Genomic DNA, 19062 nt, shown 5'->3' with positions numbered 1-19062 from the left:
TCTGCTATTCATTCACCTACAAAGCAATATAGTGCTCAAGACACTAACCTAGAGCCTCATTCATCTGAGTGTACTACCTCCTCTCTGTCTCCTTCAATTCATTCTTCCCACTCACCCCTCATTACTCCCATCAATAAGCATCCTATGCTCACAAGGGCCAAAACAGGGAATTCCAAACCCAAAGTCTTTCTGGCTCATACTGAGACTGAACCAACCAGTGTCAAGCAGGCTCTATCCTCCTCAGTCTGGACACAAGCCATGCAAACTGAGTTTGATGCTCTCCTAACCAACAAAACCTGGACTTTGACCAGTCTTCCTGCAGACAGAAAAGCTGTGGGTTGTAGATGGGTTTTTAAAGTTAAATATAATTCTGATGGCAGTCTTCTTAAGCACAAGGCCAGATTAGTGGCCAAAGGCTTTCACCAGGAGCAAGGCTTTGATTACACAGAAACATTCTCTCCAGTTGTCAAGCCTATTACTATTAGGGTGATACTCACTTTGGCTATCTCTTATAAGTGGGAGATACAACAAATAGACATTAACAATGCCTTTCTCAATGGCACACTCACTGATGAGGTTTACATGGTCCAACCTCCTGGATTTGAAAGTAAGGACAAGACTCTAGTATGTAAATTGCACAAAGCCATATATGGCCTCAAACAAGCTCCAAGAGCTTGGTATGAGAAACTCACTCAAGCCCTCATTCACTTTGGGTTCTCAGCTTCTAAATGTGATCACTCTCTCTTTGTGTATAACAAACAAGGCCTAATCATGTATGCCTTAGTTTATGTTGATGATATACTAATCACTGGCTCTAAATCTTCTTTAGTGCATGATCTAATCAACAAGTTGCATCACAAATTTGCTCTGAAAAAGCTTGGCAGGCCCAGCTACTTCTTAGGGATTGAAGTCACCTTCTGCAAAGATGGATCCCTGGTTCTGACTCAATCAAAATATATCAAGGATCTCCTTGCCAGAGCCAAGATGTCAAATGCCAATGGTGTTCCTACACCAATGCTCAGTACCTGCAAGCTAAGTAAACATGGCTCTTCTCCTTTCTCTGATGCTTCATTGTATAGATCTATTGTTGGTGCCTTACAGTATGTGACTTTAACTAGACCAGATATAGCATTCAGTGTGAATAAATGTTGTCAGTTTATGGCTTCACCCTTGGAATCCCACTGGTCTGCAGTTAGGAGACTTCTAAGATACCTAAGTGGTACTAATAGTCATGGCCTTATCTTAGCTCCATCTGCTTCTGCACCAAAGTTCTCCCTTCGGGCTTACAGTGATTCAGACTGGGCGAGTGATCCGGATGATAGACGTTCTACCTCTGGCACCTGTCTTTATTTTGGTCCTAATCTAGTATCTTGGAGCTCCAAAAAGCAGTCACTAGTTGCTCGCTCCAGTACTGAAGCCGAATATAGGGCCCTTGCTCATTCTACTGCAGAAATTCTTTGGTTAGAATCTCTACTATCTGAATTACAGGTTGCTTTTCATACTCCTACACTCCTATGTGACAACTTAAGTGCTGTTCTGTTGTCTCACAATCCGGTGCTGCATGCCCGCACCAAGCACATTGAGCTTGATATACATTTTGTTCGTGAAAGGGTTGTGTCCAAACACCTAGCCATTCAGCACGTTCCTGCAGCAGCTCAGATAGCCGATACACTTACAAAACCTCTAGGCACAGCAGCTTTTCAAGACCTCCGATCCAAAGTAAAAGTTGGTTGTCTTTCTCAGCAACATTCAGTTTGAGGGGGGGTATTAGAGATAAGTTTTTGATAGCTATGTGTGGCTGCAGTTAGTGTAGTTAATAGTTTGTTACAACCTATTGTTCTATGATGTAACTAACTATTATATCAGCTCTAGTATATATACTAAGCTGTGTATTTTGTTTACACTTAATGAAAAGAATCACTGTGTATAATCAACTCATCCTTTCTACCACTTCACTGAGTGAAGAATGGTTTATCAAAACGCTCTCGTTTAACAGATCATATATTGAGTTTCGTAACACTGATTGAGGTGGAACCAGTGGAAAATGACATCTAACAAAAAGTGATAACTAGTCCTAAAATAATGAAACATAAAATGTATGAAAACAATTTCCACTGGCAGCACATAGTGTGTTTTAGAAGTTGTGATCATTCTATGCCATTAGTTATCATCACAAACATGTAACTATGAAGTGTTTAAATGTAAACTCATAGAAATAATATATATATATATATATATATATATATATATATATATATATATATATATATATATATATATATATATATATATATATATAAAACAACATAAATATTTTAAGAGTATAGTAACACATAACAACAAGAATACAACCATACATAAACGAATAAAAATTCAAGAAATGGGAAAATAGGTTATAGACAATGAAGCCTTTGGAGATCGAGGATGTTGGTCTTATTTGTAAGATAATTAGAAAATTTCTTTACCCACCTTCTTATGGGGGTCACCTCCAGCGAAAACCCCACTTTACCCCTGCTTCGGAAATGCATTTCCGAAATAATTTTTTTTTCTAAATTTTTCTAGACTTCGGAAGTGCATTTCCAAAAAAATCCCAAAAATTGGGATTTTGATTAATTCGGGGATGCATCTACGAAAAAACAAAAAAAAATCTAAAAATCCCAAAAATTAATTTTAGGATATTAATTAATTGATATATCATAAATTTGATATAATTTATAAGTAATGAATAATAATAATTATATATTTTGATATAATTTATGAGTTATGAATAATAATTATTATATATTTCTATTCTGATTAATCTTTTAAAATTTAAAATAATTTTAATTAAAAAAACTAAAATAATTTCACTTACAAAATGAGTTGTAATTTTTTATTTATATATTTATATATTTATAATAATTATTATGTATGTATTTATAAAAATAAATAAAAAAATGAGTGTCTTAATTTATATATTTATATATTTATATTGTAACACCCCACACATATATGTCTAGAATAATATGCATAAAGTATTAAATATGGTTCATAAGACAACAATCACATAATGTTTGCAGCGGAAATAGAAGTACACGAATACACAAGCCGAATGTATCATGGCCAAAATATAAGTACATCATAAGAGTACATGTCCAAAATACAAGAACTAGTAAGCACGATAAAGAACTAAAAGAAACATCCAAGCATCGCCAAAAGATCTAATCCATCTTTCCCTTACCACGATCTTGTCTCGAACCACCTGAAAAAATATAATTGGAATGGGATGAGATTACTAAATCTCAGTGAGTCCGCCTATCCTATTAGTCCGCTCGGATCTAAAGGGAACATACAAAAATGAGCGAATCCACCATGGATTCGGGGTTATTCTCACTTCTGGTACAAATACGGAGTAAACAAAGTTACTCGTCCACCATTGGACTTGCCTCAAACAAATACACATTGTATAGCAAACAAGTATGCAAACCCGCATCCACATACGGGGAATCCAGAAGTGTAAATATAACCTCGACTAGATTATGGAATAAATGCATCCTCGATGAGTAACCTCCTGCCTATTGTCAAGGGACTTGTACAAGCACACTGCAAGACGGTTAAACGGGTTTGCACAAGCCTAAATCTCCGCGAGACGACCTTAGCCTAATTGGCGTCATTGTCCCATTAACCTTCTTCACGCTAGTGAGTTACGCCGAGTACAAACCACCACCTTGACGCCTGAGCCGATCGGGCGAAAGCCTAATGTTAGTCTACGTGACTTCACTAGAGGTGAGTTACCTCATTATGCATTAGCCTAGATGGCCGCATAACCCCACCATACCGAGCACGCAAGTGTGTTAACGCCAAGTGTGTAAAAACCCCGTACGGCACTCACGAGCACACTGCAACGGAAGCTCAGATGCACACCTTATCGAACAATACACATGAACAGGCTATTCCATTGGACTGCACGGTCTGGGAAGACTCATTGACCACATAGTCGGAGTAACATCCCAATCTAGCCTTCTGGCCACTTCGATTCAAGCATACAGAAAATATGACGTAATGTCAAAGTCACATACAATACAATCAATTCCAATCGTTTAACCAAAACGACGGTGTCCATATATTTTCATGTAAAAAAACATAATGGCATATCATTCTCAAATATGGATGTCACATTCATAGTAAGTAATAGATAATCTATGCCATGCATAACATAAGAATTGTTAATCAATTGGTAAAGACATAAGTTCTTATACTAATCTAGTGATTCAATAAGTGGGGTTCCAATATTAATAAATCAAACATTCTAGTTTGGGGATCTATTTCATTAGATAGTACATGATACTAGCTTTCCAACGATATAAAGTTTACGCGAAACGGACTTACGACGCAAAAGTTATGAATTTTCGATGTTTTGGAAAATCTGCCCAAACAGTGATGTAACGGGTTACATGAATCATGTAACCGGTTATATGACCCAAACACTGCGTTTTTCACCCTTACGACCCTTTTCACCCCAAGTCTCTAACTAGAGACTCACCTTAGGAGGAGATGAAGATGATAAAGATGGAGCTGAGAGTAGAAATCAGATGATAGAGGTGAAGCTTGGATGGATTTTGTTGCATGCAAGGATAGAGCTTTGATCAAGTTTGGAACTTTTCTCCTCTTCCTCTCCCTTTCCATGTTTTCCTTCTTCTTGTACTACTAAAATTCTGGTTTTGTTTTAAAAGGTTAGTGACATGGATCCAAACAATACCCTAACTTTTATTTAAGAGAGAAATACTATAATTCCCTTGCACACATACATTTAGTTTTATTTCCCAATATCACCAAATATATGGTTTACATTAATATAACTCCAAAAGTCCTCTACTATTAACATAAGTAATAGACTTTTAGGGAATATTAATACCGGGTATTACATTCTCCCCCTCTTAAATAGAATTCGTCCTCGAATTCAAAAAATTACCAAAACAAGTGAGGATAGGATTCCCGCATCTCTGAATCAAGCTCCCACGTGGCTTCCTCAGGACGTGCCTCATCCCACATCACTTTCACGATAGGTATCTCCTTACTCCGCAGAGACTTGCTAGCACGCTCCAAGATACGGTAAGGTTGAGGATCATAGGAAAGATCTGGTTCTACTTCAATAGAATTCGGGAGAATAGGATGAAAGGTATCGGGCACGAACTTTCGGAGTTGAGATACGTGGAATACATCATGCAGCCCGGTGTAGCAACCTGCCCAAAATTTTAAAGATTAGAGTCGCCACCTATTCTGAAGGGCGAATAGGAAACCCTACGCAGTATAGAGACCAGGGTAAGATACTATATTCAGGTCGAGGGAAGGTATTAGGCACCCTCAACCCTTTCCTATGGCTTTGAATCTAAGGTCAACAGTGTTATGGCTAAGAGTATTAAGGTAAGGTTTATGCCTTCGAGGGTTAAATAATTAAGGGAAATGAATCGGGAAAAATTAGATTTAGAGGGAAGGGGACTCGCCTTGGTTATCCAAGTGCCAACGTATCTCCTTATGGAGAATCAGAGTCAACGTAGTTCGGGGTACGGGTTGTACGCCCTTTGAGTTGAAATTTGATTTGAGATGGTTTGAAGGCATTTTGAATGGCCTATCGTAGTTTTGAATGAGGATGAAAATCCGTAGTTTGAAATATGTGGTTTTGAAAGGTTTGAAGAGTGTTTTTGAGGTTTGGACGTACAACCCGAGTTTAATTTAGCACTATTAACCGCAACGATCAATAGATTCAATCGCCATAGTTAAAAGATTTGAAGTTGCACCGTTACCAATTTTAATCAATAGATTTGATTATTACTAATAACGAATTAGGATATTTTTAATAATTTTTAATAATTAGTTTGCATCGTTACCCCTCGTAATCGATTGATTCGATTAAAAAGAACAACGAATTAGAATGGGAAAAATAGAAAGATTAATCATCGCGAATAATAAGATAATCGCAACCATTTAATCGAATAGAAATTAATAATGTTTTAATTAAATAACATTTTAATTGAAATTATTATTGCCCATAGCGATAAATCGATTTAATCGGAACGAACAACAGATTGACATTTTAATATTATTATCATGTACTAATTTATTTATAAAAATAATTATTAATACATAAATAAATATATTAAAAGAGATTAATTAAAACAAATAATTAATTAAAATTATTTTAGTTTATTAGGATTAGGATTCACTGTGACTGGATAGAAGGCTCGTGTTATAGGGATTAAATCTAGGCTGTTAGATCTAGCTTGGTGGAGGATTGAATGTTTCAGATTTGAAGGTGTATGGTGATACCTAAGGCTCTCTCCCTTGATAACACTTACCCTTGCCAAACCAACCAAATTCCATACGCGTTAAGAAAACGTGTTCATCACCATATATAAAAAACATAAGAAGACACATTAAAATTAGCGCGAGATTTCAAACCGGCCAATGGCGTGACGCCACGCCATCATCTTCCTCCCCCAGACCTGAATTTCTCTGCAAAATCAGCTACGGTTTTGCTACGATTCCGTTCGTAGCCAACAAGCCTGGAAAATAGCGAACTGCACCTGAACATATATAAATCTGGCGCACCCATCTTATTCCCCTTATTTTCACCATGCGAATTCAATAATACCACTAATTAACCCTAATTTAACTCCTAACAGAAAGCCCCAATTGCACGCCCTCAAGAACCCTAACGGCCTTCCATGGTGAACCACCTTGAACCCGCCCAGAAATTCAATTAACTTTCAAGAAACGTTCATAACAATCACATGATGCATAACATACAATTAAAACGCCATGAACATGCTCACATCGTGCCAATCGATTCAAGTTTCAAAATGACTTACTTTGACAAATCGGAGACAATTATGGGGTTGTTGATGCTATGCTAGTATCCAGACACGTTCCAAATCCTCCAGTGAACCTTTTGCAACCTTCAATTCTTGTTGAAAGCCACGAATTCTATGAAAACGATTTTGAGTTCTTTGGTGGTTTTTTGGTTCTTGCAAGTATGCCTCCCTTCATAAATTCGTCCCCTACTCCATTGCATTATGTTATATATTTATAGAGGCACCTATTAGGTCAAGAAAATAGTCCAAAGGCCTCCTAAATCGAATCTGGCAAAATTTGAGAAATTCACTTTACTCTTGAATGAAAACTTGCTATATTTGAACCAATATTGTATCAATTCCTTCCTCAATCAATAATCCACGAAAATATATTATATTTAGACATAAATGTTGATTGGAAGTGGTTTATGTGAATATTTTTGACACAATATTTGATTTTCTTCAATTATATCATTTTATATCATTTTTAACTAAAATAAAAAAATCATATAAAATAAAATAAAAGGTGAAATTCGTGGCTTATGGTTTGGGCATCTTGTGGATCAAGTTTGAGTCATAAAACATAGGCCCATTTGCAAAATATTCCAATTTGAACCCTCTTTATTTCACATTTTGCCTCCAAAAATTGCTCAACTTTGATCAAGCATATCTCACTCAATTTTTTAGCTATGAGGGAGTTCTAAGACTTTTTGGAAACCTCAAGAGGTACTCTATAAGCCACTTTGGAATATATTTTTCATTTGGAGTTTTTATCTTGATCACATCCTCTTTGGAAAAACACTGTTTTTGCAGGATGCCTGAAAATGACCTGTAATCTTTTGCATCATACCTCTCAAATGAAACATTTCTAGCCTTGGCTTGTGAGAGACAAAGTTGTAGAAAATCCAATTTCCTTCAAAATAGGTTTTGAGTGGGGGATTTTTGATGTTCCATGTGAATGTTATGCCAGTCAAAGTTGGGTTGACTTTCTCCTAAGAAACCCTAATTTGAACCTTTTTGTATTTGTTCATCTCTGAGTTTCTATTAATGGAATCATGATCATTCTTTGATCAAATGATGGTTATGCACCTCTATACTTGATGTTTGACCAATGATCATAGGTTTGAATCATGCTTTGAGAATAATTGGCCTTTAGGATTGGATCAGTTGACTGTGGATCTTGGGATTGTTTGAGCAAAGCCTTGGAATTGAATCTTGAACTTTGAATCATTGTAAATGGAATATGGAAGGCAAATTTTGGGGTATGATAGCTGCCCCTGTTCAATCTTCTTGAACCTGAAGAGGTAGAAGATGATTGGACACTGAAAAGCCCTGAAATTTGCTTGCGTAGGGAAGGAGTTCTGTGGGAGATGGGCTTATGGATGCCACCTATTTGCCTGGAAGGGTACTTGTCTAAAGCATATGTTTTTCAGAGTTGGATCATTTGATCGCATCTGAGGAGAGAGGAAGTGATGTCTTACATAAGACTACCTGAAGAGGTTCCTGGATAGGGTATATCGAAGGTTGACGCGAAGAAGCTTAGGCTTTGAACAATACTTAGGAAGAATGTTTTGGAGAAGACTAACTGAGGAGTTCTTAAAAAGAACTAAGTGTGTCTCAGAAAAGTTTGGATAACATTTTAAAAAGGCTACCTGGAAAGGCGTGATATGTCTTAAATAAGACTCGCCTAGAGAGGCTCCTAAAACGTCTTAAACAGGACTTACCTAGAGAGGTTCCTATAAAGGGAACGATATGTTTTAAACAAAACTACCTAAAAAGATTCCTATAAAGGGAACGATATGTTTTAAACCAAACTACCTAGAAAGGTTCCTATAAAGGACATGAAACATTTTAAACAAAACTACCTAGAAAGGTTCCTATAAAGGACATGAAACGTTTTAAACAAAACTACCTAGAAAGATTCCTATAAAGGGAATGATATGTTTTAAACAAAACTACCTAGAAAGGTTCCTATAAAGGGCATGGTATGTTTTGAACAAAACTACCTAGACAGGTTCCTATAAAGGGCGCGATACGTTTTAAACAAAACTACCTAGAAAGGTTCCTATAAAGGACATAAGACGTTTTAAACAAAACTTCCTAGAAAGGTTCGTATAAAGGTCGTGGGACGTTTTAAACAAAACTACCTAGAAAAGGTCAGGATACGTCTTACACAGGACTGCTTGGAAAGATTAGGATAATTGTCTTGGACAAGACTGCCTGGAGAGGTAAGAAATTCTTTGATTGCTTCTGGATTGTCTTTGAAGAAAGCCTTGGAATGAGGTATTAGAATTGTATCTGTTAAGATTGAATCGTTGATACGATCGTATTTGCAATGTAATTGGATGATAACATCCTTTTGATTATGAAGTGACCTAAAAAGGCAGCGTTAGTTTCATGCGATGTCATGATGCATGTGTCATGTAATGAGATTCTCAAAATAAATGAGAGTTATGCATGTATGCCGATCCCACACTGCGGGACGTAAATAGTACAGGCGTGGGAAGATCAATTACGCAACAATGCTCCTTGTGTGATACTAGTGTGACTTCCCGAATATCAGCAATTTTGAGACATGCCCCTTAATCTGAATGAAGGGCCTTTAGAGAGAACTCGAGTTTCACCATGTCTTGCCTGACATGCATTGCCCCAGTGTTTGAATTCTTGAAAGATATGCCCCTAGTCAATAGGATTCTTGATTGTATGCCCCTGTTTTAGGAAAACCCTTTGAACGTGGTTTCCCCATTCAAGGGTTTTTGTCAGGAATGATCGTTTTTTGATTAGACCGATTTCGAGGTCTCCTTGATGCTAAGCGTTGATTTGAATGTGAAGCAGATGCTTTTTAGAATGAGTTGTGACGGACAGTGATTTACTGAGTACTCAGAATGAGATGATGTCTTTTTTTTATAAGATTACCTGAAGAGGTCCTTGGAAAGAATGGGAAATTGTCTTAAACAAGACTGCGCTTTAAACAAAGCTCAAAGGGATATATTTGTGCGGAGGGTCAAAAATATTCCTATAGAGGATAAAGACTGTTTTAAGGAATAGGGGGTTTTAAACAAAACTTAGGAAAAGTCATCTTGAAGAAGATTAACCTAGAAAGGATATGAGAATGTCTTATAGAAGACTCTGTACCTTAAACAAAGTTTGACAAGGTTTTTGGAAGCGTAAGAGAAGTTTGAATATGTCTTAAAAGACTAACTGAAAAAGTTAAGAGATGTCTTACAGAAGACTACCTAGAAAAGGTTCTTGGAAAGGATTATGTCTTAGAGGAGACTGTCTGAAAGGGTTTGAAAATAGAAAGGATAAGAAGGTGGGTCTTTAAAAGACTGTCAGAAAAAAGCTCCTAGAAAGGGTAAAAAGTATTTGAACAGGTTTTAAAGAAGACTATATGGACAGATTGAGAAGTATCCTACAAAGGTTCCTGGAAAGGATGTGAGAGTGGTATTAATGCCATCTGATACTGAGTGATCTTTGCAACATGCCTCCAGGTAATGGACTTGCCCCATGGACTATTCAGCGTCTTTGAGAGATTCCATGAATCCTGATGAGATTGCCCCATGTAAATGGGATAATAACGGCTCATGCCCTGTGTACACCTTAGCTATCTCAGTCATGTGTAAGAGATGTTTCTTCTTTTGATGAGCTTCTAAAGCTACTTCGTCAGTCAGTAGGATTTTTAGCCATTAGCCATGCCCCATGCAACTTCTCCCTGATGTTTAAACATCTGAATACACACAGACAAGTGTACTTTATAATGAAATTCATAAGATGCAGATGCATATGTCTGTCTTGAAAGTTTAAAAACATTTTTTGAGTAAAACAAAGTTTTTTTTTGTAAGAAAGTGATATCAACTCAAAAGTTATAGTAGACCTTAAGGAGTCGGGATACCTTTGGTAACAGCATGCTTTCGAACTAACCATGCTTCAGTTAGGACTTTTAAGGGTTGTAACGTGGCATGGTTCACGGTTTAAAGAAACAAAAGATAGAGGCCCAAAGTTCATTTGTACCCACCCCAATCTTCGTGACGTTCTCCAATTTCGCCTAAGTCCTCCTTAATAGGTTTTGACTTGGCAGGCCTTGCGTTGTTTTTTCTTTTTCTTTGCAGACATTGACTGTCAAGCTTAATTATGACGGAGAACCATCAGTGATTATGTTCCAAGGAACAATTTGGGATAATCAAGTTAACTGAACAACTACCCTTCCCCAGGTTATATTTTGAGGGTTTTTATTTTGTATGTGAAGGAAAACTCCTACTTCTTAGGCTCAAGGGGTTGACGAGGGACTAACATCCTTATATCTCCGTTATTTAGGGATTGAAACAATGCCTGTACATCGTCAACACGGTCTGTTCGAAAGCGTAGTGTATGAAATTGTGGTATCGTTTTCGTCATTCTCCCTCTAAAGGTGTACGACTTTTAACGAGAGTTGAATATCACAAATGAAAAAACCGAGTAAAAACACAGTTTTAAATATAGTGAGAACACTAGGAGTAAATCAAGACAAACGTAAGCAATGCATTAATGATTATTGTAAAGTACACAGCATATGTCGTAAGACTAATGTTTAAACAAATGGAAAGAACTTGCGAATGAAAAAAAAACTAATGATCTAAGAAATCCTCCTTCTAGCCATCTATGGTATTAGACTTGTGAGGATCTTCGAACTCAACGAGCCCTTCTTCAATCAAATCTTGGATCTTGTGCTTTAACGGCCCACAATCCTCTGTATCGTGACCAGGACTATCTAAATGATAAGCGCACCTAGCATGATGCTTGTACCCAGGAGCGGGGTTAGCTGGAGCTGAGTATGAAGGCAGCAAAGTTACCAGGTTCTGACTGAGCAGACGTTGCAAAGCTTGAGACAATGGCATGTACAACGGAGTGAATGATCGTTTGGGCTTGGACCTCCAGGTGCGTTGGCCACCCTGTTGCTTTTGCTGATCCCTTTGTTGTGATATTGGGGTCTGATTGCCCATGATTGCCCCCACAGTGTTGGATTCCTTTTTTCCGTCTGTCATACCCTAATTTTTGACCCCCCTGAGATGACATATCTTCAGGATTTTCATCAAGTCAAAGTAAATATCTAGGGCAGTCTGACATTCAATCGAGGGTGTTCAAAGACAAGAAAACTCAGGCAAAGGATCAATCAATAGGAAGATTAGTCTCTAATACAATCATAAGACTTAAGAGCTTCATTATTTCACCTATGATTGATTAGACACCCAGTCATCTGAGTACAGAATTACTCAGATCCACAGACTAGGGTTTTGAGCCTTATCAAGGACTAAAATCAGGGATTACCTTTGGGAAACCATAAAAAGCCCTAGGGGATCATTCAAAGACATCAATCATCTTCAAATAACTCATATGACAAGATCCACTGGACATCACACCTCAATTCAAAGTCTACAGTCATCATTTTCATCTGGTCGACAATTAGGGTTTTTGACCTAATTCACCAAGATAGTTGACTTTTAATCAGGGGATGAATCCAAAACTCAAGACATGATTCAAGAGTCTCTACTACCTCAATATAATCCATTTACATCATTCATTTGAGGAGAAGATCTTGATTCTACACAAAAGTCCAAAATCTCACCTTGTCTGGAAAAAGTCAACTGTATGGGATCACCATTGACTTTTGAGATCTTTGGTCAAAAAATGACTTTCAAGGATCAATATCATCAATATATAGATAGTAAAGTCATTTGACCAAAGAAATTCAAAGAAATTCATCAAGGAGCGAAAAGTCGGGAATTAGGGTTTTTAAAGGCATGGTGAGAACTCAAAATTTCACCTACACAACTCAAAAAACTTCCAACATGAAAGTTGTAGATCTTGCAAAATAAAACAACATCTTACAAATGAACTTTTTTTCAAAAGATCAATCATTTAAGAGTTTTGGAAATTTTGAAGTTTAGGTCATAAACACTTAGAAAAATTTCTAAGTGTTTTAACCTAGTTTTCTTCCAACTTTGGCCTCATTTTTCACAAATTTGCCAAAGGATTCTGAAGAAACTCGAAACTAATGATTTAAAGTAGGTGTTTAGGGCTTTCCAAATTGTGTTCAACCTTCTCCAAATTCATTTTGAGCTAGGAGTTATGCTTGTTCAAAGTTGGCCTCATGAAGTGAAATTATAGGTCATGTACAATTTGGAACTTTGCAATTTTGTGCATTTTGCTTCACTAAGTGATGCTACACGACCTCTAATGCATCTGAAACCATACTATACATCAATTTCCATCATTGCATAAGGATTAGAGAAGATTCCCAAAAACAAAGGCATGTGATTATGTAATGATTGCATTTTTGAATTTATGACAAATTGGTGATTCATCAAAGGAATCTTCTCCCAACCAATTGGAGCTCATTTCTGCAGCCATTTGGTCCCCTAAGATCAAGCAAAACCGATGGCTAGGGAGTGGTATCAAAGAGCTCATCATTGCACTTGGAATATTTGAAATTCTAGTAAGACAGAACCCAGATGTCATATACGATGTCGTGACATCTGGTCTGTCATCAGCTTAGGTGAGGCAGTACATACAGATCCCCCAATTTTTATTACTTCTAACATCCAGAAGTCTGGAAGTGTTGGGATCACAGAGATTCTGTGTTAGCACAGTCATTAAATCACACACTGATGTCAGCCACGATGTTATGACATCCAAACTGAACTTACAAATAAACATTGCAGAAAATAAAGAACACATCAAAATTGTTCACCCAGTTCGGTTCAATCAACCTACTCTGGGGGCATACCAAGCCAGGGATGAAGTCCACTATTAGTAGTATCAATTCAGAGCTAAACTCCCAGTTTACAACTCCTCACTTAATCACTACCCAATGACCCCTCTACCTAGGTTCTCCCTAGATATGGAATATCTCCATTCCACTCCCAATCATAGCAATGATGTCTAGCAGTCAACAACTCAGCCACTGCATCGACAGCTTAATCACCAACAATTTAAGTATACATAATTGAGTAGTTCTAAGAAAACAATCTTCACTCATTGCTTCACAGCTTCTGAGTGAATAAAATAAACCTCTTACCTACAGGCTTCGAGGCACAAATCAGTGACCTTCCCACAAACCGGGAGGTTCACTTACACAACAAACCCTAATGACTACATTATGATCGTTAGGTTTTCAAGGCAACAAAGATTCCTATATATATCCTGATCCTAGTTGGACTTGGGCTTAAAATCGCAGCACTCCTTGCTGTTACAACTCAGCAGATTTCTTCTGCTACAAACAAGGTCTTTTAATCATAAGTTACCTAATTTATCTCCTAAATTAGTAACTCCTGAAACTTCAATCTTAGATTTGATTCTTCAATATTCTGACTTGATTCTTTGACCTTTAAGACTGCGCCACATAGGATTACATAATATGCACATAGAATATTCTGTATCTTTTAAAACCAAAACTGAATCTTCCTCAGTTCTGCAGGCGCGATGTCATGGTTAATGTCATGACATTCCTTGTAACATCTTGTTTCATTACCTGTTTTGTTCTTTTTAATATTTGCAAGAGTACAATACATTACATTCAGCTGCTATTATGTTTTAGCCAAGCATGGATGCCAATAAGACAATAATACAGAACAGAGTATTAACAATCTCCCCCTTTGGCTTATTGTGGCTAAAACTAAACATAAATAAAAAATACAAATTAACTCCAAGAGCAGCTGCTTCAACTTTCAGGATACCTAGGCTGAACCACATCATAACATCTTCAGTCTGCTTCTACTTCTGTCTTCAAATCTTCCTTTGTTTCTTTTGACAGTAGCAAAATCAGCATCAGCCTCTCTCCCCCTTTTTAGCCATAATATGACAAAGATGTATACGATGTCATAATATGCAATGGAAGAACCTGTAACTCCCCCTGCACATGAGGAAGAAGATACGAGAACCAATTCTTGCCACTGTAGATCTTCAAGAACTAGCCCTTGTAACTCAGAACACAAATCACAATTGTGTTCATAACTCAGATCACAAATCACAACTCAAATGTCTCCCTTCTTGAAGGCTGAATAAGAAGGCGCATTCTCGTTGTTATTCCTGTAACACCTTTGGTAGAGATCCATGATTTCCCCACCCTGTGTTATTCTGAACAGATTTTGGTAGAGGAACCCATCGCAATACCAAATCTGGACGCACCCAACACAAACACACACGAAACACATCTTTGAGAGATTTGATATCTGAAGCCTGCTGCGAAGATGCTAATTTATAACAATAGGAGAAACATAGGAAGTAACGATAGTCTTTGGTCTTGTTCAATGGTCAACCTATTAATTAGGAAACAGTTCCAAAAAAACAGTTACTCTTTCCAAAGTAGTTTTTCCTTGTTTGACTCTGCAGAAACAATGTCTTTAACTATGTTATGACATCCGGTCAGACATTGTCCCTCTTTCACCCCTCAAGCACATAGCTTAAGATTCTTTTAAGAGACTTTGACCCAACATCCTATGAACCACGTGATAGACCTCCTACTCCTTTACTGACTCACTAGTCATGGACCTCTGTTGTTCTGATCACCTTGAGACTGTGTACTGCAACTGTGAGGAGCCTTCTAACACTTGTTGAAATGCAGCCACTAGACGAGTTCAAGATTTGTGGATACCAGATGCTCATGATTAGATTCAACCATTCCTAGAAAAGCCTACTTCATAATAATGATAGAGTATAATAGACCAAGATAGTTCTCTAGAATTATATCTTGAACTAAGAAGACACTCCCCCTATCTGAGATAGTTTGTGCTTCATACAGGAAAACTTGTAATGATGAATGGAAAATATAAGACACATCTTCATATCTTCAAGAGCGCACCCTCTGCCCAACTAACAAGCTGACACATTTCACTATTACAAAGTAATTCACAACATAATTTAGATGTTATAACATCTTGTATAACATTAAGATACAGTTGAACAGTTCAGTACATTTAACTAATCTCCACATCTCTTTCTTCAACAGATTCAAGTCTACCACCTTATCTCCACCTGAAATAATCAACGAATAACCCTTTGACACTTGATGCATCCATAGAAAGGTTACCACAGACTCAACAAAAAGAACTGCCACTTCTTCCACTTGTTGATCATAACCCTACCAAGTTGCACTCTGATCATGGTCTGCCAAGATAATTTGAAATCCTCCTTGATATGATGTTTCACATAATGATTAACATACTCTTCAATTAGAAGAATCCTTTTTATCTACACCTATGTTGATCATCTCATCAAACTCTCTGAGTGTTCCACCACCTACACTGATTGATGTCTTGTCATACTTCATACTCCCCCTGAGAATTACAACATAAGAATGTTTTTGCATAATTGTCCTTAACCTGAAGCATTCTTCATTTGGAACTGCTACACTTTCCAAATTTGGAATCCTTAGTTTGCTTGCTACACAAGATCCAGACTGCCACTTCATGTATCTAGAAATAGAAGAAACTTCTGAATAGCTCTTGAACATGTCTTCAACAGATAGGTCTGAACCTAATCTTTACTGGTGTCTTCAAGGGTTGTGATGTAACATACAAAACCAAGCATCACATACATCTTCTTCTTCCACATAGTTGATGCAAATGTCCAGCTCCCATCAAGATACTCACCATCTCCTATATGTTTCTTCTTCTTGAATCAACTCACCAGCCAACCATTGCCTTTCTTAATGCTTAATTGAAGATAACACAGAACTACAATTGATGCATAGTTCAAATCAGACCATGGACATTTCATACACATACTTAGCTCCCCACAGAGTATATGAATCTGTATTCAGGCTGAACATCCAATGAGTACTAAGTCTTCCGTCAAAGAACCTATTAGTCACTCAGATAGAATTTGCTGCTCACACCAGGTCCTTCTAAATGATCTCTTCTTCATACATGAAAGCATTCTTCTTGACAATGATGTTACAACATCTGTTATGACATCATTCATTTAGACTCTTTGGATTTCTCATTCAACATCTCTTGTATGACACTTGGGGAAAGACAAAGAAAGCACGACCAACACCATCAACTCAGCTACACATCAGTCATGATTAAGGGATAATATATGCCATATCTCAATAAACTTTTCTTCAGACTTCTCTCCTGACTTTGAGATAATGGATGCCACAATCTGTACCCCATGAGGAGAATCCCTCAACAAGGTTTCTGAAACAGATTCACTTATGACATAACTCCTGAAAATACCTCAGATTCCACACAGTAATCTGAATCCCTTGAATCATCATACAATATTCAAAACCATATTTCACTATGCACGATACACAGTATTCAGTTTTCACCACTAACTGTTCTATGGTTAAGAAAACAATTAACACATCTGGTTCCTTTGATCAGAAGAACATACCAGATACAAGCTCATCTTGAATTTTCATAGAGGTTTTGAAAAGAAAACCTGAATGAATCCTTTCACTTGCACTGAGCTCTACTTCCAACTCTCATAAGCTTATGCCTGAAATAAACTAACATTTGGGATGGAAGGTTCAGTTGATTGTATTCTGACCAATCAACACAAAAGGCAGATGTCTCCTCTTCCAGACCAGGAGTAGGTTCCAAACAAATGTACTCACACTACATAAGTTTAGCACCAGAACATCTGTTCTTCAACTGGTAGCTGCATACCAGTATGCCATCAGTTCCTTCTTCTTGGAACACACAATTCTTGACAATCTTGAAGATCATCAAACAACTTTGCAGATGAATATGAGGAACACTGATCATATGAGCCTCTTCAACCTCAATAACCATGCCTTTATGAGTGGACTTGAGACAAGATCTCAAGTATCTTTGACACTTGTACTAAAGTTGAAAACAATCTGCTACAAATTCTGTTGAAAACCATATAACCCTAGAGATCTTCTTTTAAAGATAGGATTATGCATCAGATGCTATGCAGCAGAAAATAGCCATATATCAACAGAGATTACACAATGCTTACTCCCAAACCAGTTGTAAGCATGACATCCAAGAATTGCAGCTGAACAATTCAACAATATGCTTGCTTCTTCTTCAAGCAACACAACAAGACCTAACTAATGTTCTGATCAGAAAGAAACAGATAAGCACAAAGAATACCTTATCATTAACTTCACTCCCGCATGATTTATTTGGATATCCTTGAAATCAGTAACACCATCTTCCCTTGCCAAGAGAATACACCTGTTATGGTCAGTTTGGTCCAGTCTTCCACCCATAGGGGCCATTCAATATGAACATGAATGTTCAAACAATCAACTACCTCCAACAACCAGAAAGTATCTCCCATGGATCTCATCCAGAAGCAGACAGGATGCTTGCTCTGATACCAATTGAAATTCTGGTAAGACAGAACCCAGATGTCATATACGATGTCGTGACATCTGGTCTGTCATCAGCTTAGCTGAGGCAGTACATACAGATCCCCCAATTTTTATTACTTCTAACATCCAGAAGTCTGGAAGTGTTGGGATCACAGAGATTCTGTGTTAGCACAGTCATTAAATCACACACTGATGTCAGCCACGATGTTATGACATCCAAACTGAACTTACAAATAAACATTGCAGAAAATAAAGAACACATCAAAATTGTTCACCCAGTTCGGTTCAATCAACCTACTCTGGGGGCATACCAAGCCAGGGATGAAGTCCACTATTAGTAGTATCAATTCAGAGCTAAACTCCCAGTTTACAACTCCTCACTTAATCACTACCCAATGACCCCTCTACCTAGGTTCTCCCTAGATATGGAATATCTCCATTCCACTCCCAATCATAGCAATGATGTCTAGCAGTCAACAACTCAGCCACTGCATCGACAGCTTAATCACCAACAATTTAAGTATACATAATTGAGTAGTTCTAAGAAAACAATCTTCACTCATTGCTTCACAGCTTCTGAGTGAATAAAATAAACCTCTTACCTACAGGCTTCGAGGCACAAATTATTGACCTTCCCACAAACCGGGAGGTTCACTTACACAACAAACCCTAATGACTACATTATGATCGTTAGGTTTTCAAGGCAACAAAGATTCCTATATATATCCTGATCCTAGTTGGACTTGGGCTTAAAATCGCAGCACTCCTTGCTGTTACAACTCAGCAGATTTCTTCTGCTACAAACAAGGTCTTTTAATCATAAGTTACCTAATTTATCTCCTAAATTAGTAACTCCTGAAACTTCAATCTTAGATTTGATTCTTCAATATTCTGACTTGATTCTTT

Source organism: Vicia villosa, linkage group LG4, assembly GCF_029867415.1.
Source record: "Vicia villosa cultivar HV-30 ecotype Madison, WI linkage group LG4, Vvil1.0, whole genome shotgun sequence".
In the NCBI taxonomy this organism is placed as follows: Eukaryota; Viridiplantae; Streptophyta; class Magnoliopsida; order Fabales; family Fabaceae; genus Vicia; species Vicia villosa.
This window is presented reverse-complemented; position numbering follows the sequence as displayed.